Source organism: Meriones unguiculatus, chromosome 1 (assembly GCF_030254825.1).
Source record: "Meriones unguiculatus strain TT.TT164.6M chromosome 1, Bangor_MerUng_6.1, whole genome shotgun sequence".
Classification (NCBI taxonomy): Eukaryota; Metazoa; Chordata; class Mammalia; order Rodentia; family Muridae; genus Meriones; species Meriones unguiculatus.
Window position 1 is genome coordinate 37,184,135 of NC_083349.1, and position 13,599 is coordinate 37,197,733.

Below are 13,599 nucleotides of genomic sequence, written 5' to 3' on the forward strand. Positions count from 1 at the left end.
TTTTCTTTCTTCCTGCTCTTCCTTCTGTGGTTTTATCCCTCCCAGGAGTGGCAGAATGCAGCAGAGTTTCAGCTATGTTGAACTCCCTGCCCTATCCTAAGGAACTTACTGGAATAACTTTAAAATCAAGCACATTATAGAATTTTTAAAAACACATTAATCACAAAACTAAAAGAACATAGAAGTGGAGAGGGGCCTTGGAATTTATTTCAGCCATAACACTTATTAATATGTGACCCGTGAGACTTACTTTATTTTTTTTGAATTTGTTATCATTTTTCTATAGAAGCTATATCACTAACGCGTTACTTAATCTCAGACAATTAAGATCCGACTTATTTGTAGGTTTTACAATTATATTGTGATGAGTACTTTTGTTATAATTCATCAGCAATGCCCCTGCCATCCGAACAAACATTTAGAACTACCGTAACTCAGAAATAGGACAGATGAGAAGGTCCAGATTGCTTCAATGTTTTCAGTAATCAATGCTAAAAATTTAATTGTTATGACATTTATTGAAACTGTTGGTACTACAAGAAAAGCTATTTTTAAAATTATTGAAGAGACCCAAACCACACAACTAGAGTGTAAAAACAGCCCTGGTGTTGTAGAAGAATTGAGCAATAAGCAAAGACCGAGAACTTCGACCTGAAGGGATTAATGGATTAGTAACTACCACAGAGGAGATGTCATAGGAGACTGCCCACCTGATGAAAAGAAGGGAAAATTTTCCAGGAAACTTGATGTGATTCATTTCGTTCTTAACAGCATCTTACAGAATGGCATCTGCTGTCCCTTCTGATCTTTGGACACTAAGGTTTTGCTGGCCTTGTACTTTTATACTTTGTGCTTCCCCCCACCTCTTTCCTCACCTATCTTTCAGGTAATTGTGTGTTTCATGTTTATAAAAGTCATAGACTAGCTACTGGGTGGTAGTTCAACAGTAAAGTTCTGGTCATACAAGCATGATGACCTGAGTTTGATACCCAGCAGCTAAATTTAAAAGCCTGTCATAAAGGCATGAGTGTAATCCTACTAGTGGAAAGATGGATGGATCCTAGAGGCTCATCGACTAGCTAGCCAGTTTGGTCTAATTTGGGAATTACAAGCCAGGCAAGAGACGCTGGCTCAAAACACAAGGCAGATGACACCTGAGGCTGAGTTTAACCTCTCACCACCATAAATACACACACACACACACACACACACACACACACACACATACACACACAATCAGTCAAATCAGTAGACTAAGATGGTAATTCATGCCTATAATCTTAGAAATGGGGAGATTGAAACAAGAAAATCCCCATCAGTTCCAGGTCAGCCTTGGTTACACAGTGACTAATAGTCTAGAAAAAGATCTTCTCCAAAAAAACAAAACAAAATAAACAAAAATAGAAAAGAAAAAGTCAATGAAAATACTATGACACATATTGACTACTCAATGCCAATTTTAATGAAGCAAATGTGACCTTAAGTACTATGGTCATGTGAAGTAATTACTTGAGAAAAAAAAATCAATTGATATTTTTGATATATGCTGTATGTGTTAAAAAGAAAAATCAACTAATTGAACACTAATTAATACAATTGACATAATGGAGAATTGATCTTGACAGATGTCATCTAGCTTTTCTGCATCATATTTATGTTGTCAACAGAGAAGAGCAAAGATAATTATATTAACTCAAGGTAATTTCCATTTTTACCTATTTTTATTTATACTAACCTTGGTACATAAACGTTGGAGCATTTGTGCACACTGATAGCCTTATGAAATGAAAACATTCATGTATTTGAAATAACATTAACAATGTAGAAAGGATACATAGTCTCCTTCCCTTTAGCTTTTGTTTCCCATGGCATAAGCCCCATTGAAACGCTTTATCTATTTGAGTTTGCGGTGCAGCAGAAAAGTCATAATAACAAACTGAACCGAGTACTTATTACGGTAAAATTAAGGGAAAATATGTTAAAATAATACTTCCCCAAATAGCTTCCAGCTCCACTGTGAAGGCAGGAAAACTCTCAGATGTAAAAGGGGGAAACGATTAGTAGTGTGTAATGTAATGCCCTGTGAGCACTAGCGAGCTTGTGCCAGGACACAATCACTTCCTCGTACTGTCAAGTGCATTTGTGAAAAATGAAGCACCTATGCAGGATGTTCCCACTGACAGCGAAGGGACAACCATGAGTTAAAGAGCCCATGGGAGTGAGCCACCACCCCAGCCCAAAGCGATGACTCACCGGTCTTGAAGGCGATGGATGATTCATCAGCCTCGACTAATCACAAACAGCTAGAAAGCAAAATATGGGGGGAAAAAAGGCTGTAAAAGACTTAAGAGCAGCCCACAGGAGAAACTTTTTTCACAACATATTCATTTCATTTTCTCTAATGTAAAAATCTGGGAAGGAAACCAAACTGGGGGGGGGAGGGGAATGAGCTTTCTGACTACTGTTGAGCTCTCTATGAGCCTTGAGGCTCCTTTGTGAGAGGGGATGAATATAGAACCACAGAGAACATAAACTCATCCAGAGCCCACACCCCCCACAGCGTCCTCTCCCCCACCGTTTATAACCAGTGAAAATCACTGTTTTGGTTTCTAACATTCCTAGATAAAGTATCTTTGAGAACTAACATTGCAAGTAGTTTTTCCCTGACTTCTAAATAAGTCAACTATAAGACAAATAATTCCCTCTCTTCTTCTCCTTCTACTTCCCCTTTTCCCCTATTTCTTGCCCCACACAGAATTAATTAGTGGAGCTATTATTAATATTGTTATTGTTCAGTTTTATGAATATCACATAAAATAAAGAACATTTTTAAAGCTAATAGGTCATGCATATAGTTAAGACCTTCAGAGGGTCTTCCCTTCACTGGACCTCCTTTAATACAATACACAAACTTACCTGTGTGCAACCAAGTTAAAGAAAGAAAACTTCATTTTTAAATAAAGCTGAAAGAGAAAGAATAGTTTAAAAATTTTGTCAAATGGCTCTTTGATAAATTCTTTTCTTTTCCTAATTGGATTCAATAAAATAGAATGAATGGTAATTGTCTTGTTTTTCCAGCAAAATGAGCTGGGCTTTGGTCATGTTGAGGAATGGATACACAAAGTATGGTACATCTACACAATGGAATACTACTCAGCAATAAAAGACAAGGAAATCATGAAATTTGCAAGCAAATGGTGGGAACTGAAAAAGATCATCCTGAGTGAGCTATCCCAGAAGCAGAAAGACACACATGGCATATACTCACTCATATAGACATATAATATAGGATAAACCTACTAAAATCTGTACACCTAAAGAAACTAATCAAGAGGGAGGACTCCGGCTAAAATACTCAATCCCCATCCAGAAAGACAAAGAGGATGGACGTCAGAAGAAGGAGAAAACAGGGAACAAGTTAGGAGCCTGCCACAGAGGACCTCTGAAAGGTTCTGCTCTGCAGACTATCAAAGCAGATGCTGAAACTTATGGGCAACCTTTGGGCAGAGTGCAGGGAATCTTATGAAATAAGTGGAAAATAGTAAGATCTGGAGAGGACAGAAGTCCCACAAGGAGAGCAACAGAACCAAAAAATCTGAGCACAGGAGTCTTTCCTGAGACTGATACTCCAACCAAGGACCATGCATGGAGATAACCTAGAACCCCTGCACAGATGTAGCCCATGGCAGTTCAGTCTCCAAGTGGGTTCCATAGTAATGGGAACAGGGATTGTCTCTGACATAAACTTATTGGCCTGCTCTTTGATCACCTCCCCCTGAGGGGGGAGCAGCCTTACCAGGCCACAGAGGAAGACAATGCAGCCACTCCTGATGAGACCTAACAGACTAGGATCAAAAGGAAAAAAAAGAAGACCTCCCCTACTAGTGGCCTTGGGGAGGGGCATGCGTGGAGGAGGAGAAGAAAGGGAGGGATTGGGAAGGGAGGAGGGAGGGAACTACAGGGGCGATACAAAGTAAATAAAGTGTAATTAATAAAAAATTAAAAAAGAAATGAGAAAAAAGTAAAGTTTATCATTATAGTTAGGTCATGAGAAAACAATGCGACTCAGAGGTTGAGATCCACAAAGAGCAAAGCATATCAAAATCTATATAAAATGTATAACGGCTGTAGAATGACAACTCTTTAAAAATATAAAATAACATAAAAGAGAATAAAATGAAACAAATGAAATAAAAATCACCTAGTGTTTGTTATACTGTAAATTTTTGTTTTATAGTGGTATGTGTTGTAAATATATAAATTTATTACAACTAAATGTTTTTTTTTAAGTATTTGAAACTTGTACCTAGAATTTGAGGAAATGAAGTTAGAAGATTCAGGAATTCAAGTTCATTGTCGGTTACATAATGAGTTCAAGACCAGCCTGGACTTGAAATTAGATAAGTGGACTCACCTACATTTGTGTTCTTATTAACACAAAATATAGAGAATGTGATTTTACTAAGTTTTGGATTTGTTCAAACATTGAAATATAAATTTTTCTTTAATAGAGGATAAAATTGGCATTGTAAGAACGAACTAGAAACAGAATAAACACTATGAATAATTTCTGAAGATATATAATCATTTGAAAAGATCACATGGCAAAAATTAAGTAGGATATTACTGAAAAAAATTTAAAATAGCTCAACAACAATAGAGTTCAATGGTGAAGTAGTTGCTTTGCACATGTGAGGCCCTGGGTTCCATACTTAGTACACACATAAAATTCTAAATATGAAACAACACAAATTTTAGAATTGGGAGTATTCAAGTAACCCATTATCAGTATGACTGAGAAAGAGACTTGCCAACTGTGGATACAGGTTAAGCACAAGAATAAAAAGAATGACATAGAGTATCAGTATGACCTTTTCAACAAATTTACATATTCGTTCCCTTAAAGAAACAAAGAAAACAAACAAAAGATTTTCTGAAGCCAAGCAACATTTAGTCTGTCTTGCTGTTGAAGAGAGGTGTTCAGTATAGTTTTCTCTGTAATATGCCCTATTGTTTAAAGTTCAAAATTGTATGTGATGGGGGAATTACATAACCACATCACCTTTCCATGCAGTATATTGCATGAGGGCTATGGATGTTACTATTGTGTACACGCTGTGTCTTTAATTTCCATTTCTCTGTGACTTCTGTTCAGTAAGTAAATCCCAAGTTACTTAATGTGTTTTCCTTCCCGGAATGCCGGCAGCACTTAACTTCAGCTAATATAAACTCTGCTGCTAGAAACACTCTGATGCATATCTTTGGCTTTTTTATGTATATATACTTTCAAGTCTAGTCATTACTACCGCAGAGTGTTTCAAAGGCATTGTAGCAAGTAATACAACTAATCAACAATAAATGAGAAATATGGCTATTTATTAGCCTTTTTACACATTAGATATTCTGCTGTTGCGAAAACAGACATTGTAATAATTTGCCTATCTCTAATAACTAATAAACATATTACTCCTTTACACAGGAACAAACATTAAATATGCATGTCACTGACACACACCATTGGCTATATTCTTTTTATTAATAGGCAGTTCAAGTTTTTAGCTATTTTTCTTGTAGATTGTGTTACTGGCATATTCTGTATGGTTTATGCAATGTTCTAAGCATGTAATACCTTTAACATTAGAAGTGAGAATGACAGTTACTCTTTTGACACTAAGGTAACTCTTTGGCGTGTTAAGATTCTGGTTTAGAATGCAGATACTGATAACAGGACCGTATTCATTTTGTAACAGCTCACTTTTCTATGTAACAGGGTGATATAGTCCCAGGCCATTAGGACAGACAGGAAAAGCAGTTTCTCTTGACATTTGACCCTGATTATTTACCTTATCTCCAGGGTTGTCCCAACAGAGGTCACATTCACAGTGTGTGATGGCCACCACCAACTCAATGTCTCAGGCTTGAGTTTGAGTCTCATTGACAAGCTATCACCAGCAACTTAGAGCTTTTCTTAAAACTATATAATTATTTTCATTTATTACAATTTATTCAATTTGTATCCCAGCTGCGTCCCCCTTCCTCATCTCCCAATCCCACCCTCCATCCCTCTTCTAACCCTATTGCCCCTCCCTTAATCCACTGATAGGAGAGGTCCTCCTCCTCTTCTATCTGAGCCTAGCCTATCAGGTCTCATCAGGACTGGTTGCATTTTAAATGTATACATTTTAAAATATATTCTCTACACAGAGATGAAATATGAAATACTTGTCTTTTTAAGTTTATTCCCCTTAACATGATCATCTCAGATTCCATCCATTTTCCTGTTCATTCAATTTCTGACTTGGCAGGAACTCTCACTCATTGTAGGAAGGATGTAAATGGGCACATCCCTTTGGATAGTGGGCAGGCATTACTTACAAACCATGAAACATAGCAACTGTAATAATTGCTTTTCTTAAATTAGTCTGAAAATACATCGTCTACATAAAACTCTAAACAAGAACATTAGTAGTTTATTCATAATTTTAAAAACCATTAAGATGTTCTTTAGATATGAATAAATTAAAAAAAACTAGATTACATTTACACAGGGAATACTACTTATAGATAATGTTAAGTCATACATTGATCCCAGTACTTGAGAAGCTAAGGTTTGGGGTTTGAGGCTAGCCTGGACTACATACCATGATCACATCAAACCAAGAAAAGATACAAATTAATCTGTCTTCTTGAAAGAACACCAAAATAAAAGAAATACTCATATAGAATACAGAATTTCAACAGTGTGATTTCTGCAAAAAGTAAATGATAAAGGGAAAAGATTAGGCTGTGAGGGGCCAGGTTCCAAATGGGGAAGTAAGATTATTTATTGGTTGTGAGATTGTGATGGTTTATACACATTAGATATTTGGCAAAACACAGAACATGAAAAGTGTGCCTTCACCAAAACAAATAGCTAGTGATAATGTACCACCACTGACTCACAAATATAGTAAGCTCACAAATATAGCTCACAAATATACCACATTCTTGCAAGATATCTATAAGAGGAAAGACCAGTTCAAGGGGGAATGAATGGAGCAGGTGACAATTCTTTGTACATTTTGCTCAAGTTTTCTAGAAACCTGAGGTTTCTTCCAAAAACTGGAGTCTATTGAATAAAAGATATTAAGTTTAACTGCATCATTTCTAAAATATATTAGTGTACTGGTGCAGTGGTGTACACCGGTAAAACCTCTTGGGAGGCAGAGGCAAGCAGATCCCTGTGAGTTCGAGGCCAACTTGGTCTACAATGTGAGTCAGCTCCACCAGCTCATTCTATAAAAAGAGTTAAGCATCCAAGGTTAAAGAATAATGTGTACTGAAAACATAAAAAGTAACTTAAAATATTTAATCTAAAATGATTTTTATAATAAACTGGATCCCACATTAACCCTTAGCAAAATATGGATCAGGATAGATTTATGATTAAAATGAAAGCGTGTAATATGAATAGTAAATATTATCAAGAAACATAATTTCTAGGTGGGAAAATAGCAAAATGGAAATCTCTTATGGAACTATGCAAATAAACAAAATTAGTAGATCGTCTCCAAACTGCCAACTATTCATGAACTGATAAAGGGCTAATAAAGACAACATCCCAAGATCTCTTAGGAATTGATAGGACTAAAAAAGTAAATCAAAGAACAAACACAAAACAAAATATCAATATTCAGAAATGCGAGTTCAAATGACAAAGTAATCAAAATCATTAAAATTTACAATGAAGGGAATACTATTCAAAGGAATGATTGCAGCTTGGCGGCTGAAAAGGTGGCTCATCAGTTAAGGGCCCTGGCTCATCTTGCAGAGGATCTCGGTTTAGTTCCCAGCCCCCATGTCAGGAGTGTGTCCCTCCAGTTTCAGGAGATCTTACATCTTCTTGCATCCTCTGGCACCTAAAAGTACATGCATAAACTCAGGCACATGGACATATGTGTACAAATAAATACATATCTCAGAAAAGAAGTGAGGGGAAAAGAAGTAACAAAGATACCAGAGTAGTGATAACCCAAGCCTTTCTGTACAAGACTTAGATCGGGGTTCTCCTAAAACAGGAGATGTAGTTGAAAAAGCAAAGTTGTATAAAGCTGTGGCCATATTCATTCTGTAGCATGTAAGAAAAATGTTCTATTTATCACCTTTGGTTACTTTTGGCAAAGCCTATAAAATAGTCATTTCTTGCTCTCCTCTGTGCCTGACCTAACCACTTTGTGGCCATTAGCTAATTCATCTGGAATGTAGAGACAGAACACTAGTTTCCAACCAACCAAGGGCTAAGAGTCCTGCTAGGCAGCCCCTGAGGCCTACAGCAGAGGCTGCCCTGCTTTGTTTTAACTTCTCTTCCTAAAGTTTCCACTAGTATATTTGGAAAATATCTTGATGTACAACTTTCTTTGCTTCGTTACTATACGAAGTTCATCAAGCAGTTTCCACATTGAACCATAGAATTTGGGGTGACCTAAATTTGAGTTTTTCAGGCAATGATTGCTCATAGTTGATTTCAGAATAAAGTTTCTTATCCCCTTATGAAGGGAGACTGGGGTGTTTGCATCAACAAAAGTCAACAATATGGTTATATTTTTAAAAGATTTCAAAACAGGCTGTGGATTTAGCAATTGAGAAGGTAGACCTAAGAAATAAGAGTTTGGAAAACACAGTGAAGAAAGGATTTTAAGAAGGGCAAATGAACTGAACCTATGGACCTTTGTGTTTCTATTATAATTTCACTTCTGTGGCTTTGATAAAATATCCTGACCAAAAGCAACTTGGGGAACAAATGGCTTATTTTTCTTTTACAATTCCAGGTCACAGTCCAGGGTGACAGTGGAGTCAAGATGATAGAAAATTAAACCTGCAGATCACAATAATCCCATCCATAGTAAAATGCAATGAGAAATGCAAACTTACAAGCATGCTTGCTTGCTGTCAACCAGCTTTCTCATATCTTATATGCTATATAACTCCTTGGCCAAGGAAAGAAACCACAAGTGATGAGCTTTGTCTTCCTCCATCAATTAACAATCAGGAAAGTCTGACATAGACAGACTGATCTGCCAGTCTGTCTGCCAGATTGACAAGCCAGTCTGATCTAGATAATTCTTCACTGATACTCACTTCCTAAGAGATCCTAAGATGTGTCAGGTTGACAGTTAAAATTAGCCAGCACAGGGCACTGGAGAGATGCTCAGAGATGTGAAGATGGGAAGGACCAGAGAGAGGAGAGCTACCCAAGGTTTATGGCCCAGAGAAACTGTTTCGTACATCTGTGAGAACAAACAAACCCTGAAGGTTCTGGACTGTGTAGAGTTGTTGATAAATGCTGCCTTAGTATTTAGGGAGACGTTGATAGGCCAGTATGATCCCTCCATGAAGGAGTTACCTTGCCACATTTGCAGAATGGTAGGTATAGATCCCCAACATAGCTATTCGTGTGCGCCGAGAGCTGGTTGCTGCTGAAGGAAAGTTTTACACACATTTAGAGGAAAAAGGTTGTTTCATCATTTGTGTAAAGAACAAATGGAAAAAAAATAATTCTTTGATTGATCTCTATCTTTTATTATCATAAAAATGCTCATTATTTAATCCCTTTCCTAGAAATGCCTATCTCTGCTTTGACAAGTTCCTTAAAGCAACTCATTTCATGTTTATGGTGAAAGATAGGCACACTCCAGTTTAATGAAAACAGATGACCTGAGTTTTACACTCATAAATACACCACCTTTTTTTTTTAAAACAAATGTTGGCAGGAAGCTTAGACTGGTTTAAAAAATTAGATAACTCAGAAGATCTCACGTGTCATCACAGTGTCCCAGAAATATTAGAGATAACTGCTGTGTAACTAACTAGCAAAGATAATTCATTCTCTTAACTTTTCAGATGTTTATGCTTTATACACACAAACATGAAAGGGCCTGAACATACTAGAAATGAGCATCAAAATACAACACGGGAAAGAGGGGAGGGCTTACATTCTTTTCATAATATGATCATCGTTAAGCTCAAAACCAAACATGTAAATTCTAACATTTTCCCTAAATCTGATACATAAACAGGAATAAGCAAAAGGTGAAAAAAAAGGAACAATTCTAAATTCCACCTGTGATAGCCAGGGCCAAAACAGCACAGGAAAATTCAAATTCTGCCTGTGGGTTTACTGGAAGACATCCCGAGAATTAAAGAGTCTTAGGCTCCTGGAGGGACCTCCTCCCCCTCTGAGCTCTACCTCCCTCCTGGTTGAGGTTTTGCATTTTTAACAGGTGGTGGCAGGTGCTTGCAATATGCACATTGAAGTTTAATTTCCATCTGGGTGAACAAGAAGTCAGCTGCTCAGGGCCAGGGCTTTATTTGCTGTGGACACAGGGACATTTGCTCAGAGGGCACTGAGAGTAAAGAGAATGAAGGTTTAACTGGGTAAAGAGGGAACACAGAAAACTCCCTGGGATTAGAAACGATGGGTTGGGCAAATATTCTTTACAGCATTTGATATTTGCAATATGGAAATGAAATTCAGATCAGAAAAAAAAACCTGCTTCATGTACTTCTTAACTCTCAAGGTCTCCCAAACTTTCTTGAAACTGAAACATCTAAGTTACATTTATATGCAGTTCGAGTGAGCCAAGCTTAATGTAATATAAGATATATTCCTTAAATAAAACTCTATAGACTGAATTTTGTTGAACATGAAGTACTTTGTTGCAAAGAATTATTATATGGTGAAGGACACTCACATAAATAAAGCTTCCCAAGAGAAAAAAATCAGTGAAGAATTCATTTTGTGTCCAATCTTGCTTTACGGAACTACAAAACCTGGATGTTTAACTGCAGTTTGATGAGTCACAACTTTAAAATTTGCCCAGAGGTAGGGAAGTGGGAGGAATGTTGGAGAATGCATAGTTCTGTCTGAACCTAACAAAAAGAAAAATAGCACCAGTAATGAAAAAAACTGCATATACTTGAACTGAACTATGAACCCTTACACACACACATACACACACACACACACACACACACACACACACTTTTCAAATTTCTCATTTCTCCTTAAGATAAAGTCACATTTTCCCCAAGGGAGGTGACTCCAAATTCTTTAAATGCTTATATCTTGAAGAAGCTGCAGTGCTTAATAAATGATAGCAGTCATTCCAGCTACTGAGCCACAGCAGTGTTCTTTCCGCCTATGTGTCTGTTCTACAGAGGCTAGGAAGAGGCTGTAGAGTGATTCCTAGGGCAGGACTCTGTCTGACTTAGTCTCCCTGCTGAGCCCCTTCCCTGCTTTAAGACTTAGCTAAAAGCCAGTTGTCTACAGACGACTTGCCAGTCTGAAAGCAGATAGTTCACTGGATCTTGGACACAGAACCATTACCTAGAATTTTCAGTCTATTGTTTAATGTCTTTCTTTACCACTATATTTAATCTGTTTGGAAATTATTCTTATTCATACCCAAATTTTCAAATTTCAAAGGAAATTTACAGCATAAACCTAATGACAATTAAACTTTTGTAAGCATCCAAACCCAGTTATCTGTCCCTTGTGGTCATGATGTGAAGGTGCTGGCTCGTCCAGGAAATGGCTATGGAAAGAAAGCCTTCTCTGCCATAGAGAACCCAGCCTAGTCACATAGTGAGTTCCAGGCCAGGCAGTGCTACATAATGAGACCCTATCTCAAAATAAGGAACATCAAAATATTATCAATACAGAATATGAAAATAAAAGTCAAATTGAGGACTGCTACCTCATCCTACAAGAACAGTAGATGCAGCAGTATCTAGAAAATGGATCAGAGAGTCATCTAAATCTAGCAGTATTGGCTTTCATCAACAGCATCAGTGGCCAAATGCTCAGTCTAGGTGACAGGCTAGGATGGCACGGGCAGGAAGACTTAGCCGCTATTATTTTTTGAGCTCTCCCTATGAACTGATTAATGACACATAACTAATGAGGAAGGTAAGTGATTCAACAGAGATGGAAGATCTTACAACTTAGAGAGTAAAGAGACCTCAGCAACTTCCTGGGAGAAAATGAGGGCGTCATTACAACAGGAAGATAACAGTTTTATCAGGTCATGCCTTTCTGTCATATGGAGATGCTATTGCATTGCATAACCTTAGGGAAAATGTTCTAGAACATTACTTGGTGTCTTTCATGACTAAAGGTTTAGGTAAGCTCCCAGACTATTTTGAGACCAGAAATTAAATGTTGTTAGAAGATTTTTTTTTAATTTCCCTCTTACCATGTATTTATCAGACCAGTATTTATCTTCACAACAGAAAACATGTCAGCCAATATTCCTGTTCTTGCATCTCACAGTGACACATTTTCTGCTTGAAGAAATAAAAACAAAACTCCAAAGAAGTTTTTGGTTGTTATTGTTTAGGTATCGACCTATAACCAAAATAATACATTACCCAAATGTGCCATGGTCTGAACTCACTCTAACAAGCTGATTTGTTTGGCCCCCAAAGAATACAGGTTGTTTGTAATACAGAGAAATATATTACTAAGCACAGCTACTTGGAAAGTTGATATGGGAGTAAATCTCATTGAGAAAACAATATGAAACTATCTCTAAAAACAAACAATAAACCAACGGATGCTTATTAAATGCACAAAGACTTGTCTTTCTTTGAGAATGAGTTCATTTGATGGGATGTCAATGGTAGTAAATAATCAGACAGGACTATCTGGTTTACCCTCCACTAATGGGAAGTGGACATTTCCTGAAAGGAATCCTTTCATAACTGTTGGAGCTGACACTGAGCAGTATCATAATGCAATCCAAATCCCATGATTGAGCAAGAGATTCGGAAAATTTTTATCTGTGCTATTCATTGGAGTTTTGGTTTCTGTATTTTAACATTCTTCCCGCTCTTTTATTTCTAACTGAAAATTAAATCCCTTGCTGCTAGTGATCTGATGACAACAATGAAGAATGTCTTTCTAGTTTAATAACCTGCTGTAGACAAGTTATTTAAACAGCCTTAGTAGTGACCCAATGGGATTTAGAGTGACCTCATTAAATGTAAAAATAAATAACTCTGGGTGTAATTAAAAGGCAAAGCTGACTGGAGATAGCAGGCCAGGTGGGGCACTACGTGGTTAAAGACAAAGGCACCACTGTTGATACCTGCCTGCCTTGGACAGGTTCCTGAATAGATACTTACTTGGGGTCAGTGAAAAACTATTTGAGTTCAAATGAGTCAAGAGCAAGTGCCCTAGAAACTTGAATTATGTCTCTTCAATGTTCTGCCCACATCTCCCATCAATCTATAATCCCTCTGTACCTATGGTTCTGAAACTCTAAAGCAAAACTCTATCTGGCATTGTTCCTGGTGGAAAGGGAAGAATGAGTTAGTGTTTGTATTTGGTTGCCTTACTGCATTCTTTGTATGTGTGTGTGTGTGTGGTTTGAGACAGAAACTCAGAAGATCTCTCACCCTTTAGTGTGTACTCATATATCCTGAGATCCCTTGGGCAAGGATGAACTTCTCTAAAAAGGGCAAATGACGACTAAGTAAGCCCAGCTTGTCCCTGTAAACGTCAGACTAGGAACAGCTCCCCTACTCTATCCGACCCACTCTTCTCCAGAACAGGTATGT